The following is a 26733-nucleotide window of genomic DNA, read 5'->3' as shown; positions in this document are numbered from 1 at the left end:
TCCTATCTCAGAAAATAAGGTGATGCAACTGCCCAAAATGCAGAGTTGGGGAACCTGGTCCAAATTAATGTATCTACAACACAACTACTCTACCTAAGTCTCATGGATCATTTCAGAAGAGGGACCAGAAAGACTGTAAAATCCAGAGGAATAGGGAATCTGCTGTGAGATTGTGTCTCCTAGATATGTAAAAAACTATACACACAAAGTCTCACCATTATGGCTGCCGAAACAGGAGCTGAACAAGGATGACACTAATAAACATGTTAGTGTGTATGGATGTGGGAAGTTCAGGAAACTTCAGCCATATAAGAAGAACTACAGGCAACTAAGGAATGCTGAGAGCAGAAGAAACAGTCTTTTTCAGGGAAAAGCACACCAGTTGGTTACTTAATAACAAATGGTCATCCCTGAAAGCATATACATAAAAGTAACATCATATGGTCTGAGCAGGTGGTATTCATGTATTTAGGAGTACACACAAGCATATGTATGTGCATATGTGTGTGTGTGTGTGTGACATAATAAACAAAAAGAGGTCATTGATTTGAAAGAGTGGGTGGTATACATGAGAGGGTTTAGATGGAGGAAAAGGAATAAGAAAATGATATAATTACATTATAATCTCAAAAAATTTAAAAATGTATTTTGAAGAAGTAAGAATGATTGACAAAAACACCTGACTGATTTCTGGCCTTAAAATGCACACATATGGTGTGCATACACAAACACATGCGATTTTGTACATGCACACACACACACACACACACACACACACACACAAACACGTATACTTTACACACACACAATGAATTTCAGAATATATTAACAGAGTTTTAACATATTTTAAGCAACTTGGATAATAAAAAGTCAGTTCCCAAACTTGTCTTAATTTATCATAAAATTGAAAATGTCTTATTTCCTCTTTAGCTCTACTCTTGACTCGAACAGATATTTCAGTTTTACAAACTTAAAAATTAGTATTTTAGAAGTTTACCCCATATTTTCTTTCATAATGGCTGTGGCTTATTTCTTTTTATTAACAATCTAGAAGGCTTGTCTCTAAGACATAAATACTGCCCAGTAGAGCTGAGAATATCATGGTCTCCTGTATAGATTACAGTCCAGATGCACATGGAGCCCCTGGGAAGATTAATACAAGAAGAACTTTGCTCCATGAAACCTGTTTGAATTCCATTTATTTTTCAGCCATGCGTCTTATCTATAAATTTTGTTTGTCAATGAATTTCCTCTCTCTTTTTCCAGTGCTTCACCTAGCCTATTATTATAACACACATTTGAGAATAATGTTTTCTACAATCTGCCTTTGAATACTCACTCTATGGTTGGTTCTGTAACTGAAGTTTTTATTGCTGAAATATTAGTAGTTGTGTTTTCTTAATACAAGGCCTTGAATGGGAAGGAGAGATTTACACTTTCTCCTTTCTACTCAATAAATAGCTTATACTGGATAGACAGGCTTCTACATAGCCCCAGCCTAGCGTCATATGATTGCCCCACCATGGTTGTTCAGTGAACAACTTGTCTAATCCTACACTGTGGTCTTGGGGCACATAGTCCTTTGTCAAACTATGTGTGGTAATTCCAGAGAAGAAAGGATTCATTGAACCTACTGAGGACTTTGCTTGCCGCAGCCACAAGGTCATATGTTTTGGAATCATCATATATTATTCTGACAAGAAACTGGCCTTCTTCATCCAGCTGTGCCTCTTTTCTGAAAGAAAATGAAAGTGTGACAGAGAGCAAAGTTAAAATAAGAGACCTGTCAAAATCATAACGAGTGTGTGAATAATAGATCTATTTCTGGAACAGGATTTGTGGAGGCAAAATTGCTTAAATTGACACTGTGTACCTAAAAACATAGTAATTTAGGAGACATTGCCACATACTTCTATCCAAATCAAAAGGATACATTTGACTATATTTTACAACTTTCATGCATAATGCAATGCCCAACACTAAATATAATCAAGAATTATGTTTGGATTGGGAGAAATTTGGTAAATACTTATTGATTTCTTACAGGTGTGGGACACTCTACTGGGAACCTGGAATACAGACTGGAACCCACTTATTTTAGGACAAATACATTCTAGGAGGGCAGAAATGTTTAAGTGAAAATTCAGTGAGTGGATCAACAGAGGCAGCAGGGTGTGGGGGCAATGACTTCAATCTAGGTGACTGAATATTCAGGTAAATAAAACATGGGCTGTTGAGACTGGACCAAGGAAGGGCAAAGACTCAGGGTGACAAGGAGGATTCTGGCCTGAGCAACAGTCATCAGTAGCTGGTTTTAAACACATTAGGTCTCAGATGCTGAGTGAACTGGTCAAATCTTCTAATATATCTTTCAAATATTATTAAACACAGTAGCTCAAATTATACACAGTTAGTGCAAGGAAATCTCAGTTATCATTTTTTAACAGTCATCATGATTCTATAAATACATTTATTTTGGTAGAATTTGGATTGCTTCTCTCAAATAAGTGTCCAAGCAGAGGAGGAAGTCATCCTTCAAACACTACAGGGTGGAGAAAGCACTGACTAGTTCCCAGTCGGCTGTCTCCATGTGAAATTCACACAGTGTGGAGAGCCATCTCTGACTCAATCTACCTCAGTTGAACCCCTCTACTCAGACAGCTGCAATGACACCTTCAAGGCCACCCATGGGCACCCTTCACCCAGAAGCTGCCCAGTCAATGCTCCTGCTCATTCTGTTTATTCAAGGGAAATCCTTCCATTTGTGTCAGGTCTTATGCATGACTTAGCATGGAAATAGTCCTGAAGACATCCTATGTTCATTAGAGCATATAACGTATGATTTTGCTGCAATTATGCATATCTGAGATGCTATTTGTCTAATATTCACAAGACCATCAATCCCATTTCCCGCACCAAGAAAACATGATTACTGAGCTCAGAATATGTTAGTTGAATGACGTTAGGCCAATCACATATACAGCATGAGCATTAAAACTTAGCTTTTCTAAAATGTGAAAGAGAATGTAACTCACCTCCCACGACTATACTGATACAAAGTCATGTGAGTTTATGTTCTAAACCATTAAAGCTGTACAAATTAATTAAGATAGAGCTTCATATATTTGCATTCACAATTATTGATATATATGTCAAGTGTGGCCTTATTCTATGTCCCAAACATGCGTAACTATCAAGTGAAGAGAACATAGTTCTCCAGAGTGCTTATGTCTTCTTAATAGCATGCATTGGGACAATATGGGAGCGTTCTGAACATGTAATGTATAGATGTGTACCCTTTGGTAATGCAGAGGTTTGGGTTAGGTGTCCTTATTGCCTATTGTAAGAAAACAAAACTAAAAATGAAATAACACAGAAAAGGAAAAAAAACTAATTTTGAAATAACAAGCTTCCCTCAGTCTGAAATAACTACTGTCAATACTCTATCAAGTTTTTCACACTTGAATAAATAATGCTTTTTACTGCTGCAAATCTCAATGTCTTATTTGATGGCTATGTTTTCATTTCAACAAATATTCTTGGATACCATGACTGCATAAATTTGCATTCTTTAAATACACTGAAGACTTGGCAGTGAGGTAGAGTGCTTTTATTTTCTTCCTCAAGTATAAATAATAATATTATGATGAATATTCTTGTAGCTAATTGTATTTTTATGTAGAAACAGAACAGATTCCTAGGAATGGAATTGCTATTTTAATGGGCATGACTATGTTAATTTTGTTATTTTCACATTAAACATTTTTATTGTGAACCAACACTAGTGTCCACATGGGAGCTTAGAAACATCTGACCTAAAATATGCATAAATGTTAGTCAAGTCTACAATGAAATGTATGCTAATTCATCACAGTTCTGTTCTTCCAAATGAATTAAATTAAGTTATATATTTTATAATAATCTTACTTTATAACACCCACCCAGCCATAGTAACCTTTAAATGAGTGAGAAGTGTCCACACTCCCTACACATAAAACTGAGAAGCATCTTTTCCCAGTGAAATCCACTAGCCAGGGCCAACCACCAACCATCCCTACATCCCCTCTATTTATTGAAACAAGTTCCTTTATCTTCGAAGCATTCCTTCCTAAAGTGACCCTAGATCTGGCTCCCTGGAGGGGACTAAAGTCAAAGTTAGCAGCAGTGCAGACCAGAAAGTGTCCTCTTGTGGAAATGTCATGCTGAATTCCACTGAATTATTCAGACACTTAGGCCTCTCTATTTGCATTATCTCAGAAGCCTTGGGGAATACCCAGTTGCTTGATTTCTTTTTTATTCCCTACCCCCAGAAGTTGTTTTCCACAATATTCAATGCCTCTTAAGCTCCAGACTCTTTTTCAAAGCATTTTGGTGTGTCAGTAAAGAAAACTATCAAAGATACTCACTGTCATTGACCCACATCGTAGCTGGCAGAAAGAGGTAATATGTAAAAATGTTAAATACTGCCGTAGCATGACAAGTGTTTCAAGACAAGAAGATAAGGTAGACAGAAGAGTAGGGAAAGATGGGGGAAACAGTGAGATTCCACAATCCATGGAGTGATGTTGTGATCTTCACTGACGATGTGCTCTGTGAGACTTAACCAGGAGCAATTGCCTTCTGCCCTCTGCAGCCTCTCTGCAGTTCATTAATTATCTCCCTTCACTTTCAGGGGAAAACCTAACTAGAGAATCACAGACCAACCCCTTCCAGTTATTATTGGTTAACAGATTAACCTGAGCAGGAACAGGCATAAGCAATTGGTGGGCAGGCAATGCAGCCTTCAGAAGCTACTGGAAATGCCCTATCAGTGTTCAGCACTACTCCTAATTTCTCGTCAAATTCATATGGGATCAGGCTTCATGTTGTCTAATGTCTTAGCCTCCATGTGGTTCAATGAGGTGGATTAACACCTCTACCCCACAGTGCTCTTCATGACAGACCCCACACCATCAGTTAGTGTTCTTCATGACAGATCCCACACCATCAGTCCGTGCTCTTAAAAACTCAAATGGCTCTCCTGCTTCCATTTCTGCTAAGCATTCTCTCTTTCCTTAATTTGGGAGGCTTTTTAATTTTATTTAGTTTCCCCTTCACTTGCTACTAGGCAACTAGAAAATGCATGAAAATTTAGGAAGCAAACTAGTAGATAGATTACATAAGCAACATACACAATTCAAATTATAGTGCTTTTTAATTCTCCATCTCTTGCTTTGCAGCCCCATAATGTTTATACATTTTCCTTAAAACCAATACCAAATACACATGTCTATATCTATTATATATACTATTTCTAACATTTTAACATTTATTTTTCCTCCTTTTTTTATTTAAATTAGAAAATTAGAAACAACCTTGTTTTACATATCAATCCCAGTTTGCTCTCCCTCCCCTCCTCCCCTGCCCCCACCAACCAACCCCCTATCCTATCCCCTTTCTGTTCCCCATGGAGGGTGAGGCCTTCCATGGGGGATCTTCAAGGCCGGTGACATCATTTGGATCAGGACCTAGGCCCTCCTCACATTTATTTTTTATATGTAGCAATTCCTTAGAGCTTGAATTACCCAAATCCAGGTATACTCACCAACCTTTCTAGACTCACTCCCTGTTTCAAAATCAACCTTTGCACCAACTTTGCTTTAACTTCTGTGTCATACAAAGTAGCCCTGGCATGTGTACAGTTTTGGTTTACAGGTAAAGCGAACCAAGATTTGTCCGGGGCTTATAATTTGAAATTTCTTTAAAATTAAATTTACTGTACATACTTTTATTCAGTTATTTATTTTGTTACTCTGTCTGGGTTTTCTCCACTTATGAGTCAATGTCCTTCTTCATAGCATGTGCCAAATACAGGATTCCAGCACTCCTGCATGCAGCTGTGCTGAGTCGGAAGTAGCTGCTCCTGGGATTTCAGTCCATGTTTTCTGTAGAGTACAGCATAAGCAATCTCCTGCAGCCACTGGAGAACACAGTCAGCCTTTGCCTCACACACACCATGGGCAGTGCATCTAACTGGTAAGGTAGAGGTGCTGAAGAGGAAAAATAAGGAGGCCACTGGGGAGGAATGGGGGAATGTCCAGGAGAAAAGGTGGGAGATGGGGGAAGGTAAAGAGGAGGAGGAGGAGGAGGATGAGGAGGAGGAGGAGGTGAAGGAGGAGGAGGAGGAGGAGGAAATGTGCAGAGGAACAACAACTCGGAAGTCCCTAATCAGCATAAAATAAAACAAGTGTGCACTTTGCGGATTTGCTGGTAAGATGTATGAATTCTAACAGCCAAAAGCAAGCTGTGCTTTATGTGACTTAAACAGTGGTTAAATTCTCTGATGGTGATAATATTATATAGAATCATATTCTGTGTTCACTAACTCAGTAATGCATTATGGATAGGCAACATTTCCCCTAGAGCAATTCATTTCCTCATTTTCACTGATGGGTAGTTTTTGGAATGTAAACCTGTCTTCCTATTTACTAATTACTTTCAAAAATAGAGGGTAGGTAGCTATATCAGAGTAATGTTTTGTGGATTGACTGAAATACTCACCATCTAAATACATGTATGCACATTTTTAAACAAGGGAATGAATTAATTATATCTACTTCCTCATAAATTTCTATACTGTGTAATAAAATAATCAAGTTATTCAGTATAACTGTACAAGTTCATAGTTTGTGCTTAATATTAAGAATATTTTGTATGACTTAAAGAAAAATAATCAGATAAACAATGTGTCCAAAATGGCCGTGTTATTTCTCATAACTCTGTTTAATCCCATGATTTCATGTGTCAACACAGAAAGACTGACTTTGCTTGCTACCCTGATTTCCAGCTACTGTGCACTTCCCCGGCAAGTGTAATCCAGGGACAGTCTGTGCCAATAAATAAAGAAGCTTCCCATGGAGGTATGGAAGTTGTTGTTTTGAAATGAGACTACCTGAGGTCTGTAGAAATGACATCACAAAACAAAGCTCAGCTCCCAACCAGAAGAGTTCCACACTTATCAGACAGTCCTTTTCACCCAGCCTCCCTGAAAGCTACTGATCCTGAAGCATTACTGGTGCACACAGATTTCGTCTTGATAATAAATCCCAGGAATGCCCAGGAGAGAGGGAGGGAAGCGTATTAAAAACACTGAGCTGTAGCTAGTCATTATGAAAATTAAAATGTTCCATTAGAAGCCACAGATAATAACTGCAGGCAACATTGAAACTGCATGTGGCTTTTTCTTTCTAAGTGGTTGGAAAAATACTTGTTATATTTTCATTATCTAAGTGCAGTGGTTTTAATAAGTCTCTGAACCACCAAAGTGAGATTCCAGTGTGAAGAATTTGCCCAAAGCACAGACAGCCCCTTTAAATCTAGAGTCAGCTTGCATTTTGGACCTTCCTTGAAGGTTGGCTCCTGTAAGCTTACATGTCAATCATCTATGCTCTGATGAGTGACAACTGGTCTCAGTTTTAAGCAAAACAATGCCTTCACTCTTGGGATATTTTTGTTTTCAACGTGCCTGTCCTGAGATGGGAGACCTGTCACAGCCACGGCTGCAGCTCTGAAAGCCACTCACAAATGTCTTAAATGAGAGCTTTCCACAGCCTTATCAAATAGATGGATCAGCTTGTCCATCAACCTGGGGAGCACCTGATATCACAGCTCCCTTCAAAGCAAGCAATCTGCTCCAAATTTAGAAGGATATGACTTTCCCCAACAAATGTGAAGGCTGCTGGCATAAAAATACCTTTAAAATTTAATAATCAAGGTCAACTCTATATATGCTGGAACATTCCAGGAAAGCAGAAACAAATAAAGAAGACTCTAATACACATGTATAGATGGTTAGAGTCTTTGCTAAATCAGTTCCTCCTGGAAAGGAGAGTATAGGTTCTTACTGGGGAAAAGCCCACAGTGGGATGACTAGCAATCTGTGTCTCAATGGCTGCCTGTGAATAACTATGCATTTGAGGGAGATTCTTTAGTGTCTCCAGGTCTCTTACTTAAAAAGTAACAGTAAAAAATGGAGTGGATGTGACAATTTAGTGCTATCTGGAGTGGAAAGCATTAGGATACATTAGAACCAACCATAAGGCAACTACCCAATGTAAATGAGATATTGCATTCAAAATAGAATGGAATGTTGCAAATTCCCTTCTCAAACCTAAGTGCATCATGACATATATTTCTCTACAATTTATGACATTGGCTCTGCCCAACATCTCACAAATTAGGGCCTAGGTATTACCCATATATATATATATATATTTATATATATATATATATGAATATGTTATACAAATGCTCTTTATTTTCTGCAATTAAGAATGCAAAAAAATCCACATGCATATGTATGTATCATATTTATGGAGAAGAGAGGAATTAGATACAAATGTGGGAATGGAGAGCGTGGGCATCCCTAGGTTTTTCCCTGAGAATAGTAAGAAGGCTAGACTCTAGTGAGGCAAGTCAAATATTAGCTGAATAATACAAAGCATACTTATCAACTCACCCATGTACTAGGAAGGGAGCACAATGCTAAACATATAAAACAGTTCCTTCAATAGCATTTGCTGTGGTATAAGAAAGTTGAGAGGTAGACATTTATAGAACAAGGAGGGAGAATGAAAGGAACCCTAACTCTAAACCTCAGCGTGATTAAGTAACTGAGATCATCAGTTCACAGGGTTGGATGCTGAGAGTAAACAGAATGATGCACATTGACTTCTGCCTTGACTAGAAAGCCCATCCTTAGGCCTTGCCATCTTTGACCTAGTTTATAAAGGGAAACATGTCTTGCATTTTTCTACATACAAATGATAATGGCACCATTTCCCACCTATTTATTCTATAACGCACAAAGAGGTAAAGCAGTGAATGCTGTGAGGCTTCAAGTCTGCACTGTCGCCCAGGAACTGGCCTGGAGAGATTCCTCTTTATAGTGCTCATTTCCTTAAGTGTGCTTTCCTGGAGACATCTGCACAGCATCAACCCCTGACTATCACCTCCCAACATGTTGCAAGGAAACATTTGCCAGGTCCCTGATTCTAGAGGGAAAAAAAGAGAGAATACAAAGGACATAGCTCTTGCAAACAGCAGCCATGTTTAGTTAATGTTTGCCATCACCCAGTCTTGACATAGTGAGAGTGAAAGCATGGCGCTTCTAGTTTCTCCTCTAGTCCTCATTGTAATATGCAAAAACATTTACACCAAGCTAATATGATTCTAGTATATATCTAATGCACACAGAAAAAGAAGATTGTAATGAAATTAAGACTCCCCAAGACCAGCCTTGGGGTTTCTGCAGATCATAAAACCCAAACAATCATATCTATGGCATCCCTTATTATACAAGTGCCATGTTATTTCCAAAGTGGTCTGGGGTCTAGAAGACCCCATTCAGACAGCTCACCAACAGCTGTGTGGGGGGCTTCTTCACAGTTAAGCATTTAGTTTCCTAGCATCAAGTAAACATACATAGTGTATATACATACATAGGCTTTCAGGCTACCTGGAAGAATTTCCTACAGGAAAGGTCTTATTCATAATGTGGAACTAATGTACTTATTTTTTAATTTTAAGGAATTTGTTTAACTTTTTAGAGGTTATTTTTGAGTAAGAAAATGAATATGTTGTGTTTACATTAGGTAACTCCTCTTGGGTAAATACATCTAGAAGCATGAAGCCTGGTATCAGAGGAATGGCTCCGAAGTAACTTGTGACTTTTCAGCTTCCTACACATAATGCCCCACAGTCATTTAATTTCTTTAAATGTAGCTTCATAGTGAAAAAAGAAAAGACAACAATGACAAACACATTGAACTGGAAAGTCATTTCCTATTTCAAATAGATGCTGTAGCACTCAGCTGAAAATATATAGATGAAACGGCTCTGGAAAGTTTAAGTAGCTTTAGAATACGAAGTGCCATTCATATTTAAAAACACATAGGCTTTTTCCTACTTGAACTCAAGAATAGAAAGGTGTAGAAATTTAACTCATTCCATCATGAATGTGGAAATCCCATGAAGCATGGCAAATTATGAGGATGCCCTAGTTTGCTTGCTTTAATTTGCTTTGATAAAATCAGTATTAAGAGCATATGTAAACTTTTGAAACAGCATAATGTATTAGGGACATGGGAGTGGATGGAAGAATGGAAAATGTAGATGGAATAGTGAAATAATTGTCTTCCTACAGTCTGCAGCATGCAGAGGATGAGCACAAGGCAGACTCCCTGAAGAATCCCTGGCAAGAGGGTTGTTTAAGTGGCAGGCGAGGGAAGCTGATAAAGGATCAACAGGAAAGAAGAAAGGTAGGCCAAGAGATAATACAAAACAAATTAGAACAGCCAGTGTATGAATAGGATGAAGGAGAAAAGAAATGAGAAATGAGTTGAGGACTTAAACCAAAGTGAGAGGAAACATTTAGGTTGGAACAGCATGCAGACACAATGGACTATTGTTCCTGGTATTTTGTTTGGGTATAAAGTGCTAGGCAAGCTTCTTAGTATTCAGCCACACCCTTAGACCCACCCTACTGCTATTCAAAAGGAGCTTCATATCTTTCAGGTGTACTGCCCAAGAAAGAAGCTGAAAAACCCACTTAACAGAGTGAAAGGGAAAACAATGCATTCCATTACTTCAGCAGCTATTTAAGAACCACATTAAGCATGTCTTCAGACAATATTGAATGTACTGCAACAACCAAACAGTTATTACTTTTCTCCTAAGTAACTGAGACTTGGAAATTTTTAAGCAGGTTAAGAATCCATGTAATTTTTTTTAAAAAATGCTTGTTTGGGCCTAATATTCATTCATAATAAGCAAATTCAACTACTATATGGGTTTCAAACTAGAAGCTAAGTACAAGCTATCCAACAGTCAAGCCATTTCCTTATTTGAGTGACAGACAGGAAAGTGGTTATTTTATGATTAAGACTAAAAATATCCTGATATCTCTAGACTTTTTCAAGGCAAGAATGACATCATTTGCTTTTCTATCCTCAGTGCCTCAAATGTTAAACTATGTTCATTAAAGATAAGCTTAACAATAAACAAAAGAGAAGAAGAGCCAAAGCCTGAAGAAGTATGCAGCAACTTGAGCAAAGCCACACAAAACACATGGGAGGTAACTGACAGCATGTTGACAACAGTATCTGTTAACTAAAATGGTATTACATAATTATGGAACTTATAGCTTTCATACCAACATTTGGATTTAATTGCTTATCTCTAATTTCTCAGAAAATCTGATACAAGGTAATCAATACTCTGACCTATTCCCCTGTGAGCAAATAAGTACAGTTTTTCTGAAAGGTGTTTTGTGGAGAGGGTGTGTGTTTTGTATTATGTCAGATCCTACCCCTGAGCTACATTTTCAGCTACGTCTGTCACTTGTTTTCATTAGATTTTTAATCATCTTACAATTTCCAGCATTTTGAATCCACCTTTAGAATTCCTATAATTGCCAGGGTAGGCAGAAACTCTCAGAGTTCAATGACATGATGCAATTATCAGGTTAACCAGGGCTGATGCCAGTATATCACCCATTTGGAAGATATTTTAATATGCACAAAGTCTGACTACATTTTCTAAATGAATGATGACTATTTTTTTATCATCACTTAGGAACCATGGCATCTTTAAGAGGATCATCTGAAAACTCAAAATAAATTTACAAAGCAAGATCTGAAGCAGACTTGGGAGCAGGGCGTGTCTCTTACTCCTTTATGTTACTATGTAGATCAGAAGTGGGTGAGGATATTGGATCCAAAATATTGGATGTTCCCTGGTCCACAAGATAACAATGAAGTTTGCACGGCTACATTTGAGCAGTTATACAGATACATCCACAACCATTTACATGGCTACATTTGAGTAGTTACACAAATACATCCACAACAACCTGTAGCTGGTCTTGAGCATAGATACTATGCTCAAATCTTTTTCTGTCTGTCCCTTTAAAAGAAATTTCCTTTGGTCTGGGGCAATTTGTTTTCCTGAAGAGAGAAGGCAAAGTGCTTGTGAAATGGTGATGCTGTTGATAAGATGTGGACACTGAGTTTCCAAGGAGGTATTTTTCTGCACATAGTCATCTAGAATTTTCTGTCTGGAATCTGTTACTTGGAGTTTTATTTGTCATTAAGTTTTTGGCTTCCTTTCTCAAAAAGGATGGATGTCCACTTCCTACCAAACTAAACAAAATATTACAAAACCCATTATGAATATTCATTTAGACAGTTTTTCACAGATCAAAGAAGGTAGAAAAGTTTAATTCTTATAGAGGCAAAAGGATAAAAAGTTCTCACATACATTCAGTTTTCCACAGAGTTAAAACTGAAAGCATCTTGGACAATGACTTCAGTGAGTGCTCAGGATTGGGAGGGGATGGGAGGAGGCACCTTCATGGAAATAGCCTTTAGCAGTTACATTTCTTTCACCCTCAGTAAACATCTGCTGATTAGGCAAATGCATTCAGGAACATTTGATTAGGCAAATGCATTCAGGAAGCATTCAGCAACATTTGGGGAAATCCAGCAGGGTAGCAAGGAACAGTTTCTGTTCCTTAGGTACAGAGAGCCAAGTCAGACTCCCCAGTACATACACATGTGCTCCCATGACACTACTGAGGGATGCCTTCCTAAAAAGAGAAAACAAGCAACTGTGTTGCCAACACTGGTTCTATTCCTCTATTACAAGGGCACCAGCCTTACAGTAATTTCAGAGGAAAACCATCCATATGACCTGGTTCATATATACCAGTAGTGTTTTGGATGATTGGAATTACTTGACCAACTTAAGCATATCGTACTTCAAGGTGAGTACCCAAGTCTATAGTCCAGGCATATGCGAGGCAGAGTTAGGGAAACTGTTGTTACAATAAGGTCAGTCTCAACTACATAGTAATTTCCACTCATTCAAAGCTACATAGCAAGAACCATGTGTGTGTGTGTGTGTGTGTGTGTGTGTGTGTGTGTGTGTGTGTATGTATGTATGTATGTGTGTGTACAAATTACTTAAAGAAACATGTAACTATCACTTGAAAGTTAAGTTCTCCTCAATAGAATTTATGTGTGTTTAGATCATAAACACCATACACAAATATCTTGATAATTAAATTTAAAAATAAATGTGTTAGTAAATTCTGCTATGCAGTATGACATAAAATTTTTGATCTCTGCATTTCCTGGTTACCCACATTGATAATTTTCAGATGTGTATTCTAAGTTTTATTAAATTTTCATAGTGATTATTAAATTTGTATGGTGATTATCATTGTATTCTTGGAATCATAAAAATATCCATTATTAAAGTTTATATGTCATGAACTTTGAGGACCTCACTTCTAAGAATGTAAGGCTAGTAATACACAGGGTTGTGCATGTTGCATTCATTCATTCACAAAGGAAGTGTACATCCTCATGGTTGGCTTCACTGTCAGGGCTTCTTCTTGGTGTATGTCCTGGAGTCTGTCACCACAGAAAATCAAAACTATGAAAGAATGAATAAAGTCAAAAGAAAATTATGATCTCAAATTGGCCTTACTTCTTAGAGCTTTATTTGATAGTCATAACTGCGTCATCTAGACCTCTTTTTTTTTATAATGTGCAGATGTGCCCTGCGAATAACATAAATGTGGACAACATGCAAGGCTTCTGGAACATCAGTTAAAGTTCATACCCAAGAGAGCTGGAGGAAAGTGTTGTGTTCTAGGGCTTAAATTATAGGCCTGGTCATTTCTATGGAAACAGATAATTATAGTAAAATCACCATCCTATTACTGAATAATAAAGTCTGTTGAAATAGATTTCTAATAAAATTGTGCTGAGAAAAATAGCAAGGGCTCATGTGCCATCAATGAGTACATGAACTTAAATAATAGAAACGGGTTCCGTTCTGCCCTTCTTAGTCCTCATCACTATCCCTATCCAGTTGGAATGTGGTAATGCCTACCTGTGATTTTTGTACTGTTAGTTTGTAGCCATGCTCAGCTATACAAGAGTTAAATGCGAGTTTCAACCAGGGAGAGAGAGGAAAAGATAATTCTGTTAGATTGTAATGTTCCTCCAGGCATGGTGATGCATTCCTCTAATGCCAATACTTGGAGAGGCATGAAAGATTGGCGGTTCCAGGGCAGCCCACGTTGTATATAGGGAAATCCTGTCTCAAAAATCTAAAGGTCAGTCAGTCAGCTTAGTGGCATCGTGCTTTCCTGTCACGCACAAGACTCTGACTGCAGTCCCCAGTAAACACCCCTGCAAGACCCACAAAAGCTTAAGAAGTGACCCGGGTATTAAAATCTCAGATAAGTGTATTCTGGTCCCATCTCTGAGTACCGGGGGCTCAAAGCTCTACAGAAACTAGGGTGCCCTGCTAGGGCTCGTAGGAGAGCACACAGCAAAACAAGGGTGATTTGGAGGAGTTATAGGGGAGAGGTCCCCTTATTAAATACGTGTTTCACATGAGTTACTGGGGAAATAAATTCTGAGTGTACTGTAGCATACCCAAATAATTGAAGCATATTATGTGTACCAGGTGTGTAACTCTCAGAGGATCTCAAGTCTTCTGTTCATTTCCTGCCTCTGGTCCCAAGACCTTGCCAAGGCCTCTGCAAGGGAGCTAAGGAACCCTCCGAACCTGGCCTGGGAGCCACAGTGCTCTGGCAGGGTGTTCCCACGCTCAGGCCGGGTGAGGAGGCCACAGTGACCCCAAGGGGCCACGCCCCGGCCTACCCTCCTCTCATGGTCCCAGCTCTGGAGCGTGGGAGCGGAGACCGGAGGATGCGCACCACGACCCTGCCGGGAGCAGCTAGGGAAGCAGGCGCGGGCGCGGTGCCAACGCGCGGCCCTGGAAGCAGGGCTGTTCACTTACTTGATGTCTTCCCACACCTCGGGACCATAATTGCGGATCACCAGCAGCTCCAGGGCATGGTTCACGAATCCGTACTGTAGGGCAGGGAGAGAATACGCTCAGGGACCTGCTCCTTTCCACTGTGTCGCCCACCCTGCTCCTCTAATCTGTCAATTGCCTTCTGGCTGCGCTTTCGGGGGTACCCTACCTTAAAAGGGGGTGATCCTCAGGATCATAGGAATCTCGGCTCGACCGCTCCCCTCCCCCATCGTCTTACCCTTGCTCACCTGTCACCATGGTGCAACAGGGACAGCAAAGGGACCTGAGCCCGGAGCCTCCTACCTGACCCGCCCGCAGAACCGAGAATCGCCCAAAGTCTATGGTTGGGCGCTGGGGACTCATTCGGGACCCAAAGACTCGGAGGACTTCAGCAGATCATTTGTCCCCACCTCCCACCGAAGGCGCTGTTCCCTGCACCCTTCCGCTCTGTGCCCCCTGGGCTTGCTCCTGCAGAGCAATCCTCTCTCGAGTCAGTTAAGGTCCTCCCAGCCTAGGTGACCGTCCTGACAGCACTCACCATGGTGTCTGAGCCCAGAGCCGGGGAAGCAGCCTCAGTGCAAGGGTATCGCGGAAGAGACCCAGACAGCGACTACAGCGGCGACAGCACCCAGACCAGCACAGAGCTGTAGCTAGAGCATCAGCCTGGGCCAGCGCTGATTGCCACCTCTTCACAGCCAATGACGAGTAGAGCCACAGGAGGCCGGTCGCTGCTTCTTCCCATATCTTAACCAATCAGAGAAAGCGGAGGGAATTCAGAGGGGCTCGGAGCTACTGTGCCTTTTCCCGCCCTGGTCTGGTGACAAATCCTTCATTTGAGGTCTTAAGGAAGGTGCAGCAGAGACAGCTGCCCTCCTCCCAGTAGTGGATGGGGGCGTTGTGATCCAAGTACACATGTTCTAATCCAGAAGTCTGCTCTCTAGCTTGTGGTGTGTGTGTGTGTGTGTGTGTGTGTGTGTGGTGTGTGCCCAGTGCTGATCGGCATCATGTTTATTGTAGTTATGCAGACAGACGTTTCCTCTGTGGCTTTACCCCACAGCAGCTGTCAAACATATACAAACATATAGCTTATCCTATGGAACTAAACACACTTTACTTTTAGCCAATAATTAAGTGTACAAACCAAGATGTTCTGTAATACATAAGAGGCTAAACAAGTGTATTCGACTTTTTGTAATTGAGACAAAATACCTGACATTAACCAGTGGAATTCATTTTTTCACGAGGTTTCAGTCCTTCATGGTCCTTGGCTCCCAATGCTTTGGGGCTTATGGGGAGTCACAGCACCATTGTGACTAAGCAACAGAGGCTACTCAGTTCATGACTGAGACACACAGTAAACCTGGGAGAAGCTATAGCTCCTGAAGACACCCACGGTGGTCTACTTCCTCAAGATTCGAATTCCCACAACATGGAGAAGTTTTCAAAATGATGCTAACAGCCAAGGACTAAGCTTTCAGTGCCTGAGTGTCTTGGGGGGTTACTTCATGTGGAAAAATAACTGTGAGCAGAATGCTAAACCTTCTCTGTCCTTTCGTGAGGTTCACAGGACACATTGTATTCCAAGCCAGAAGCTGGGATCCCAAAAATTTTAACTCTCTAGAATTGTCCCATGTTCCTCGTCTCAAAAATAATATGAACAGACATGTGGCAGTACAAAATATGTGAAAATTTAATTAATCTCCCTCCAGTCTGCCTTCTAATATGCAGATGAGTTACTTTATGGTAGAAACCTTATTAGGAACAAGGAACAAGAGCAGAACTATTTGTGGATTAGAGGTGGCTGTTGTAGGTGCATGGTTTTTCAGTCAGCATTGGGAAAAGTCAAAGTGCAGCCATCAGTCTCATGTAGACCCAAGAATCTTTGTTGGCAATTAAATCTGTCTGATTCAAGTCAATGTGGAGATGGGGATGTCAAAGCAAGAACCACCAGCACCTATCATAGGCTGAAGAATGGGTGATAAGGAAATAAGACAACAAAAAAGACATCTGACAACCAAACACTTCCATCAAGGCTGCTATGATTAAACAAATGAGTCTTTCAAACAGTGTGACATCCAACTTCTTACAACTATTTAAATATGAAACCATTTTTTAAACTTTTCAAATTGAGCATTGTACCACTAACTATGACTAGCTACTTAATGATAAAGACATAGGGTAAACAAAAGCCAGGGAAAAAATCCTCAATCGGTACCCAATTATATAGAATGGAGAGCAGCATAGCTCAGATGACCATGCCTGCCACACACCATACAAGTATAATCTTCTGAGGGAAGTTTTAGAAACTAGTGGTAGAATTATGTTCTGATGACTGGAGGGCAGAAGCACCCACCTATTCTGTTGTACTCTTCTGTTGTGTGGCAGGTTCCTCCAGATCAGAACAGCCATCCCAGGAGGGCTGGTGAGACTCTGAAGGCAAATAAAACTTGACTGAGAAAGATAAATAAAACTTGACTGAGAAATCAGGGAAGATTGAAGGCCCCACCATAACTTTACTGAAACAGTTAATAACTGCAAGAGGTGCCCAATCTGACCAGATCAGCTGTCTGTCTAAAATATCCCTTGGATATTTTAACTCTTTAAAACTTCCCTTAATGTATAAATGTTATCTCAAAATTTAAACTTCCTGTTTTGATACAAATAATAATACAGAGTACTAACTAATTCTAACCTTAGGCTTCATGTAGCTTTTTGTTCATGATTTCAAACTTTTTTATTATATGATTGCCTGAAGTCTTTGGATATTAAACATTCTCTGTGTGAGAAAATTTATGAAGGAGTTAGGAAAACAATACTCATAGGATTCCTGTTTTTGGCCCAACCATGAACTTCTCTGAACCCCAGTTTCCTCTTCTAACCATAAGGCAATCCAGGGTATTTAATGTAATAATATTTTTAAAGACCATATAGCTATAGTTAGACACATGGTAAACTCTCATCAAATATGAGCTTTATAATTCATTTAGGCAATGTGATTCTTAAAAATATAAACATTGTTCACACATGTTTCATTTGAGTTAAAACAACTTGCTTAAATCCCATAACAGGATTATACAGTGTATGTAAGCCAGAATCTTAGTCACTTCCTTTTTTCTCATGTGAGCTCAACAGATACTAGTCAATGTCAACAGAATAAAATGGTCCCAGGCATGTGTTAGTCCATTAATCCTGTGAAGAAAGATAGTAATTCCGGGTTCTATATTAATTCATTCTCTTCCAAATTAAATGTATTGGGTTCATGGAAATGCTCTTATTTCTTTTTTCTTTGGAATTGGTTACTTTCAGTTTTTATTTTTGCCAAAAGATTATTTGAAATGCCCATAAATAATTGATCTTCAAGAGCAGATTTACTCTTTAGGCATATTGCAATATCAATGGTATCTTTCAATCTTAATCAAGGTAGAATTAACTTCAAAGAAGCAAGGAATTTCTCATATAGGAAATGGCATACTTGACAGAAATGAATTAGTCTATACTGAGCCAGCAGCTAGTATGGGAAACAGAATAAGACCTTCTATCCTGACAAAATGTCCACATCCTCACCTCCACAGTCTATGAATTCTATGAATTTATCAAATGACATAGCAAAAGGGATATAGAAAATGTGACTATGCCAAGAAGACTGATTTTATTTGTTGTAGCAGTAATAGGGCAGTAAAATAATTTGCCAATTATTTGTTTCTGAAACAAATTCTGAAGTATTTCCGACAGAGTACCTGAACTGAATGTATGCATCCCTTTAAAATTCATGTACTAAAATGAAAAGCCCCAATATGATGACATTTGGGGCCTTTGGTGGGTAATGTGACTGGGAGAAAGACATGAAAGTAGGGCTTACAAGATGGGGCAATAGTTTGCATAAGACAAGAGAGGCTAAGGTCTCTCTTCACTGTGTGAGAGAGATGAATACACAGATGTATTAGTCATGTTTCTGCTACTGTATTGTGATCAAGACAATTGATGGAAGTATGGCATATTGAGAGTCCATAATGGCAGTGGAGGCATGTCAGGAGGCAGCTGGACCAAGAAGTTGACAGATCACATATTCAGTCATAAACTTGAAGCAAAAAGGGTAAACTGAAAGTGAGGCAAGGCTATAAACTTTCAAAACCTGCCCCCAGTGACATATTTCCTCCAGCAAGAATGCACTACCCTGTAACATCCTCAAACAATGTCACCAATTAGGGAAACAAATGTTCAAAAATGTGAGCCTATGGTGGATATTTCTTAAACCAGCAGCACCTCGGGTGAGAAAGAGGGTCCTCAACACGTACTGAATTTGCCAGCCTTAAGAATAGTGAGAAATAAGCTTGGAGGTAGTGGCGCACACCTTTAATCCCAGCACTTGGGAGGCAGAGGCAGGCAGATCTCTGTGAGTTTGAGACCAGCCTGGTCTACAAGAGCTAGTTCCAGGATAGCCTCCAAAGCCACAGAGAACCCCTGTCTCAAAAAACAAAAAACAAAAGAAAAGAAGAATAGTAAGAAGTAAACTATCTACAGATTGTGTCTATATGATTTTGTAGCAGCAATCTAAACTGGCTAAGACTCGATTATATGCAAACTATATCTTTCAGAAACTTCAATAGCAACAAAAATTCTTCATCAATAATGGTTATGACTGTATTAAATTCTTGTTCTTGGTTGTGTTTTGTTGAGGAACTGCCCACACCAATAGAAGCTTGTGTCTATCATAGGCTACTCCTGTCACAGAGAAACAAAGGTTTATATTATTTTTGAGAGTTTATGTGTCTGCCCAGGATAATCAAGATTTTTTGGTTTCTCCATCAAAGTTCTACATGACAATAGTTAGAAATCAACTATGGATAACTTAAATAAAAGAAACAAAATGAAATAAAACAACTAAAAATTATTATTAACATTATTAGGTATCTTACAAAAATATATGGTAGACAAAAAGGATAGTGAGAGAAGCATAAACTGCATATAAATTCTACTTATCTCAAAGGAAAGTGTTATAAAATAAAGAAATTAGGTTAACATGCTGTATGGATTACAAGAGTGAGTGACGTTTTATGAGGAGACAGTAATATTTAATAGTTACTCTTTGACTTGGGAATTTTACCCATTTCTTTGGGACAGTGGTTGGATTATAGAGTCAAAAGATTTTCTTCACTATCTTCTCAAAGCTGGAGAAACATCTATCAACATCAAAGTCATTTGTCAATTTCTTTAGTACTCATTATTTCTCTCACTACATATGAACATTAAGGATATGCTTAAGGAAATATTCCACCCTGAATTGAGAATTAGGTTTGAGCAAGCACCAATAATGAAGTGAAAGGATGAGAGAAAAGGAAAGGCCATGTGTAAGGGTTCCTCTCTAGGACTGTAAATTATCCTGGGAGATGAGGCACATTTCCAAGATAAACCTGTGAATGAAAATGAGAGTTACCACTTGTTCTATGAGACACCAAAAGTTTAACTGATTGTGTAAATATGTATAAATGAGGATAATGAGCCATTTCTAGATGCCACATCTATCATTCTTCTTCAAGCCTCTACCTCAGCAATTAGCTAAGTACAGACTCTACCTTTATCCCAGAGTAGCTCTATGGGTCTATGGCATTGGGAGGTGTATTTATCTCTTCCTCTGTAGCCTCTGCATATTGATCTTTGATTATCTTTATCGTGACCTGTGACCCACTCATGGTCTAAAAAGTGGGGATATACCAAAATGGTTTCCAGGCAATACACATAGTTATGGAATAACAGCAGCCAACCATGCTTGCCATTCAGTAGGTGAGTGTTCATCTGTGATAAGAGACACTGAAATGGACTCCTGAGATTGAAAATTGACTTTGTAAACTCCTGTAGAATTTGATTTAAAAAGCAGACGTCTGTGAGCCCCTCAGGTTTTCATTACGAGATGGGTAATGGGTTTTAGGAATTGGTTGCTTTAACAGCCATGCCTCTTCTTGCAATGATCAAATGTACGGTGACTCTCTAGCATCCATCTAATGCCCTGTCCTTCACACTCCTGCCTTCCTCTCATCTGATGTCAGTAATGAAAAGTGAAGGACGTCCAATGTCCAGGAGCTTCCTGTGACATTCTCCTAGTTCCCTGGGTATGCTTATCAGCTACAAGAAGATTCTATAGAGCATCTTGAGTTCTTCCATATGAAAGCCTCTTAAAATGTGCCTGGTCACACTCCCATTCTTTATTCCAAATTCCTCCTGAAAAAAAGTTACTCTCACTGTGTAGTTAGGTAGGTGAGACAGAATGCAAGAGCTGATTGTTTAAAAGCAGGTTTATTCTCCTTTAAGCAGATGGGAAGGGGAGGGAGGAAACGCCACAGTCCATTCTTACTCATGCTGAAGCAAATGATAGGTGACAGCCCTGTCCACACCTGTCAGGAGATGTGTCCCTGTGTTTGCAGAGATAGTATTTTTTTCTGTGTGTGCCTTTTCAGAGACACCCTTCCTCTCTCATTGTAAACAACTCAAGTGTATAATAGGGAGGATACATTTTGCTTCTCACTTGGGTGTGTTTCTTCTTTCCCTGGAGCTAATGGACTCCAGGCTGTGTGAAATAAGTGCACCAACTGACAAGACACAAACCAGAGGACATATAAGTTGTTTTCCTGATTTAAGAAGAAAGAACTTCAGTCTCTCTCTGTGAAGGTTTGTAGGTACTGCCCCATAAAGACACTGTCTTCACTGTCACCTGCTGACTAAGATAGTCTGTAGTTGGCCACACACCATGCTGTTCTCATAAAGATGCTTCTGCTCAAGTGGAATGATCAATAGATATAGATGGTGGGTAGTTTGGCTCACTTCAAAATGATTTATGTTTTGGACACTCAGGTCTCAGTATGGTGACATGAGAGGTGATGATACTCTCAAGAGGTAGGAAGTAGTGGGGGATCCTTAGGGTATATGGGGGGATACTTAGGGCTTGGGAACACAGTCTTAGGAAGACAAAGGAAGACCTATAACTGCTTCTTAGAAAGAGCTGTCTTCAAAAGAGAAATATTGTATTAAGGATTGGAGAGTTGGCTCAGTAGATAAGAGCAATGAGTTCTCTGGTAGATGACCTGGGTTCATTTCCTATGAATGTCATGTCACGGCTGCTCACAACCATTTGTAACTCCAGTCCCAAAGAATCTGACACCCTCTTCTTCCCTCCCTGGGCATCAGACACATATATGGTGCACAGACATTCATGAGGAAAAAATAGCCATTCATGTGGAATAAATAGAATGTTGCAAAGAGCAATCCTGGCTTCCTAACTTTTGTGTGTCCTCTTGTTCCTACAAAATCTCTGTGTTCAACATGAGGCCATAGCACAATCAGCATTGTGTTCTTTGATCTTTAGCCTTTAAACTGAGATAACTAATGTTTTCTCTTCGTGGTGTCCATCTTGGTTGTGGTGATGATGGGAACCAAGTCTTGGAGCAGTTACTTTAAATGTAGTACTTGAAATACAGAGGTAATTTAGAGAATGATATTGGTGAATGAAAGAATTTGAAGGAACAGGTTAGTAAAGCCTAGAATGCTGTATACAGAGCATTCCAGAAGAGTGTAGTGGGGGTATGAATCATGATAGGGAAGAGATGGAACATCTTAGAGGCCATCAAGTGATTGTGACAGAGTAATGATAGAAATATAGAGAGGAAAGGACACATTACCAGGTATCAGATGGACCTTGTATCTGACAAAAAACAGATACATGTTACATACTTGCAACTCAAATGAACTTGCAAAGGTGGATGACATGTCTGGTTTCTTCTCATAATGGGCAACTCCAACATAAACATGAATCTCTGTATTGGCCTGTATTCAGGACCAATAGTTTCAAAAGTTAGTAACAATGTACTGCATGCTTTCAAATTGTGGGTAGCTGTTGTGACTAAATACTGCCTGAAGGCCATAAAGCCTTAGTCACTAGACATTGCTACAATATTTATAAAAGTTCAGAATCCACAATCACTGTCATCATAACTTTCCACTGAGTTTCAGTTTTCTTCTTCTACTGTGTTTTCTTCTTCTACAGTTTAGGGTTTTTTGCTTTGTTTTAGTTCATTCTGGTTACCTCATAATTCTTTCTACCATAAGGAAAGGCTTGGCAGCATTTCAGAGTAAACAAACATCTCAGCAGGCTTTTTAGGACTTGGGCATCATGCAGGCATTTTCTCCCAAGCAATTTTCTTCAAACTCTTTAAGATTCACTTACAATTTCTTTTTATGGAATCATGTGTTTAAAAAAATTTAAAAGCTTGAAAACACTTCTCTCTACAGACTTTTTAGGGAATATCTTAGATTAAGTCTTACATCTGCCATTTAAATTTTGACTTGATTTTAAGTGCTATATTTAAGACTAACACAGTAACATATCATGAAAGTAACTTAATGATGATGGCAATGAATCTGCCCTGATAATGGCAGAAGTGTGGTTTTGAGATTATCACACTTTCCCCTTTACTTAAGATTTTGAGATTTTAAAAAATCTGTCCATTTAGAAAGACTTTTCTATTTTCCTACAGGAACATCAAATTTGAAGGCATGAACAAGGAAGTAAAATTTTACATAAAAATCACGTGGGCTATGTGGGTTGCTCACAATATATGTGCAAGTGGCTAGGAAAAACGGAAATTAATAACATACATGGTATTTGAGGTAGCTTCAGATAAAAATATTAAATGAGTCATATCGTTAGTGTAATAAAAGAAGCAATTAATGGGAACACCACCATCACATACTAAAATGCTGACTTCCTAAGATAAGGAAACTGTGTATAACAAAGACTACAAGGCAATGATTGATTCTATGGCAAGTGTGATTCTTCTCTGTCTCTCTAAAAGACAAAACGACTTTTCCAGGAACTGAAAAGTCTCCCAATCAAAGTCTGTACATTATGTTATGACACTCTAAATCATGGTTGAAAATGACTTGTCGGTATTTTCTATGTAACAAGGCAAGCTAAAGCTGCCCTAGCTGTTTGCTTGTACCTGGACAAATGAATTGCCCTTCCCCTCATCTCTGCTGAGGAGTTTCTGTTTGGGGGAAGATGTTAATGACTGCCTTCGAAGCCCTCACAGGTACAGTGTATTGGTCCCTCCACCCTTCAATTTTCCATGTAACTATCGAATTCACATAAAATGTGTTATCAGGAAAGTGTGTGAGTAGTTGACTTCAAATCAGTATGACGATTCAATGAAAAGTCAGGAGTTGGAGTAGTTCAGAACAGTGTGACTGTTCCCTAGAGGTCTATGTATTAAAGGTTTCTTCCCCAGCTTGGCACTCTCAGCAGGTGGTGACAATGTTCGCAGATGCAGGCTAGTGGGAGATCTGTTAGCAACTTAAGGCGTGCCCTAGCGGGTAGTGAGAACCTTCCCTTTCTTCTCTTTACTCATTTTACTTCCCAGCTATGGCATGAACACTGGATTACAATCTTGGGCTTGAACAGATGTCATCACACTTGGAAGCACTTTATTGACTGTTATCTTGTTCATTCTTCTGGCAAAACACCCAAGATATAACATGAACTGCTTTCCACTAAGATAGAAGCAACTTCTCATGCAGTCACCTATGCACAAGAATATTCATCGTCATTCATGCATTTCCCAAAACTGTCTTTGAAAAACACCCATCATCTTTCATCTATACCCTTTAAGGCTCAGCATGTTCCTTGTCTCCTGGTTCTAACACTGTTGCAGAGGCAGAAGGCAATGCTTTTCTTTTCTTTTTGTGTAGTTACTGGGCCCTCACAAGCATATCTGAGGAACCTATAACAGAGAGTTGCTTTAGGAAATATTTTTGATAGTATTTTTATTTAAATAAAATGCCAAAGTAATAGAAAAGTTACAGGAATCATACATGGAGCTTCCATACTTCTTTTACTTGGATTTTGTACAATCCCTCTGTTTGCTCTGGGTGTACACAGTGACACAGGTGAGAGTGATCATATATCATATACACATGAGAGATACATGTAGTTTCTTCCCACTGCTTGGGTTGGAACTCGGGACCACATATATGCTATGTGGTTGCTCTGCGTCTGACCTATATCTCCACCCCTAAAAGATAGTGGAATTCTAATTAATGTGCAAGCTTCTGAGTCAGATTATTACTAACATAGCAACTTCCTAAATACACAGGTGATGAGAATGATGTCCTGCTTGATGCTTCTAATTGCCTGCAATTCCTATTACTTTCCTTGTAATGAATTTTAGTTCCAGAGAGAGAAAGTGAGTGTTTAATGAGACACTACCAGCCTTTTAAGAAAGCCACTGGAGTGTTTTAGTCATACCAGTGGGAAACTAGAGCTAGGCAAGGGTTGACTACTACTCCCAATGCCTGGAGACTAGAGGAGGTAGTAATGGACTTTTAAACTGATTTTCTTTTCAAACCCATGCATAAAAAGTAAGAACGTATATAGTTCTGCTAATGCTGATTCAAAAACTCGACTATACATATTTCTCTTGTTTTAAAGTTGATCTTGTCTTAAAATTGTATCCTTTTACCAAATTAAACATGGGGACTTATTTGTGGAGAGAGTAAAATAGACATCATAGGCAATAAAATCCAAGCTCCATTGTGACAGTCACTCACTAACAGAGCCCTTACCTAGCATGCAATGGCCCGATGTTCAATCCCCAGAATCACACAGACATGCACAATGGGAGGGGAAGAAAAAGGAGGGAAAGAGGGAAAGAAAATTAGTTCAAACTCCAGAAAAAAAAATGTTTAGAAATCCCCACAATGAAACCATAGTAAAGTTTTCTCCATTGGTATTAGTGGTTTCTTTAGAAAATGCTATTAAGATATTTTAACCAGAATAAAAACTTCACAGATGTACACCAAATAATACAAAACTTGATTCTTGATGCATACAATACACTAAAATAGTCAGCAGAAATACTTAAGAAGCAATCAAAAAAGATAAAAATAAGTCTCACTTTCTATTGTAAGCTAAAACTTTTCCCCTTGGATTTCATGGCTCAATGTGGCAGTGGAGAATCATCTGGACATAGTGTGAAAACACTTTACCACTGTGCTCTACTGCAGGCTCTCTGTATGCAAACTTTAATCACAAGTCATGTTTGCCTTAACTAAATTATGATATTATTATATTTTAACTCAGGGTGTAAGCCTTTTTATTCAGAAAAAATTGCTATTAGTATGTTTTACATGGATTAATAGGAAGCAAATTTTCATTATTAAGTAAAATAGGCTTTATCACATATAGAATAAAAACATAAAAGCATTTGTTTTATGATATACTGTGCTACGGAGAATATTTTTAATGTGAAACATGAAAATATTTTTTAATAATTGTAGTACTATTTTATATCACATTTTATCTAATGTCTAATTGCTTATTTTCTAAAAAAAGAAAAGAAAAAGGGAAAAGGGAAAGGAAAAGAAAGGAAATGTACACACAGAGAAAGATGAGCTGAAAAGAAGATGCGGGCCTATTGGGTTACATAAGCTGTGGTTAAATGAGGAAATCTAATGAGACCAGAGTTGAAAGGCCAGGAGCTCTTACAGAATTAATCACTATGATTTCTATTCAGAGATTTTAAAGGTGACACTATCACAAACACACTTGAATAACCACAGTGTTGCACTGGGCACAGGCTGTAGGTGAATCCATTGCTTTATACAGTTGAACTTGACTACAGTTGCCTGGGATATGTACAATGTGCTGGATTTTGAGTGCAGGTAGTGATTGTTCTTGAACAAAACTATGTCCCCAAAAAGTTGCTTTTGAGGTTTGTTTGTTTCTTAAATAGAAGAAGGTTGAAGCACTAAAGTGAACACTTTTTTGTGTCAGGTTAAGTGGGAGGCCGAGGAGCCGAGGACTAAGTCCCTGAA

At 39.0% G+C, this 26733-nt stretch overlaps 1 protein-coding gene across 1 annotated transcript in view; it reads right to left on the bottom strand.

Annotated features, from left to right (window-relative positions):
* Positions 1-14924, bottom strand: part of Gucy1b1 (guanylate cyclase 1 soluble subunit beta 1) — a 42785-nt gene extending 27861 nt beyond the window's left edge. The window contains exons 1-2 of the mRNA XM_035451803.1: positions 14857-14924; positions 1635-1735 (exon numbers count right to left, since the gene is read on the bottom strand). The gene's annotated coding sequence lies outside the window, so the exon portion shown is untranslated. The remainder of the gene's footprint in view (positions 1-1634; positions 1736-14856) is intronic.
* Positions 14925-26733: the final 11809 nt, after the last annotated feature.

The sequence above is a fragment of the Cricetulus griseus genome (genome assembly GCF_003668045.3).
Source record: "Cricetulus griseus strain 17A/GY chromosome 1 unlocalized genomic scaffold, alternate assembly CriGri-PICRH-1.0 chr1_0, whole genome shotgun sequence".
NCBI classification, from domain to species: Eukaryota; Metazoa; Chordata; class Mammalia; order Rodentia; family Cricetidae; genus Cricetulus; species Cricetulus griseus.
The sequence above is the reverse complement of the archived record's forward strand: the minus strand, read 5'-3'. Positions and strand labels throughout refer to the sequence as shown.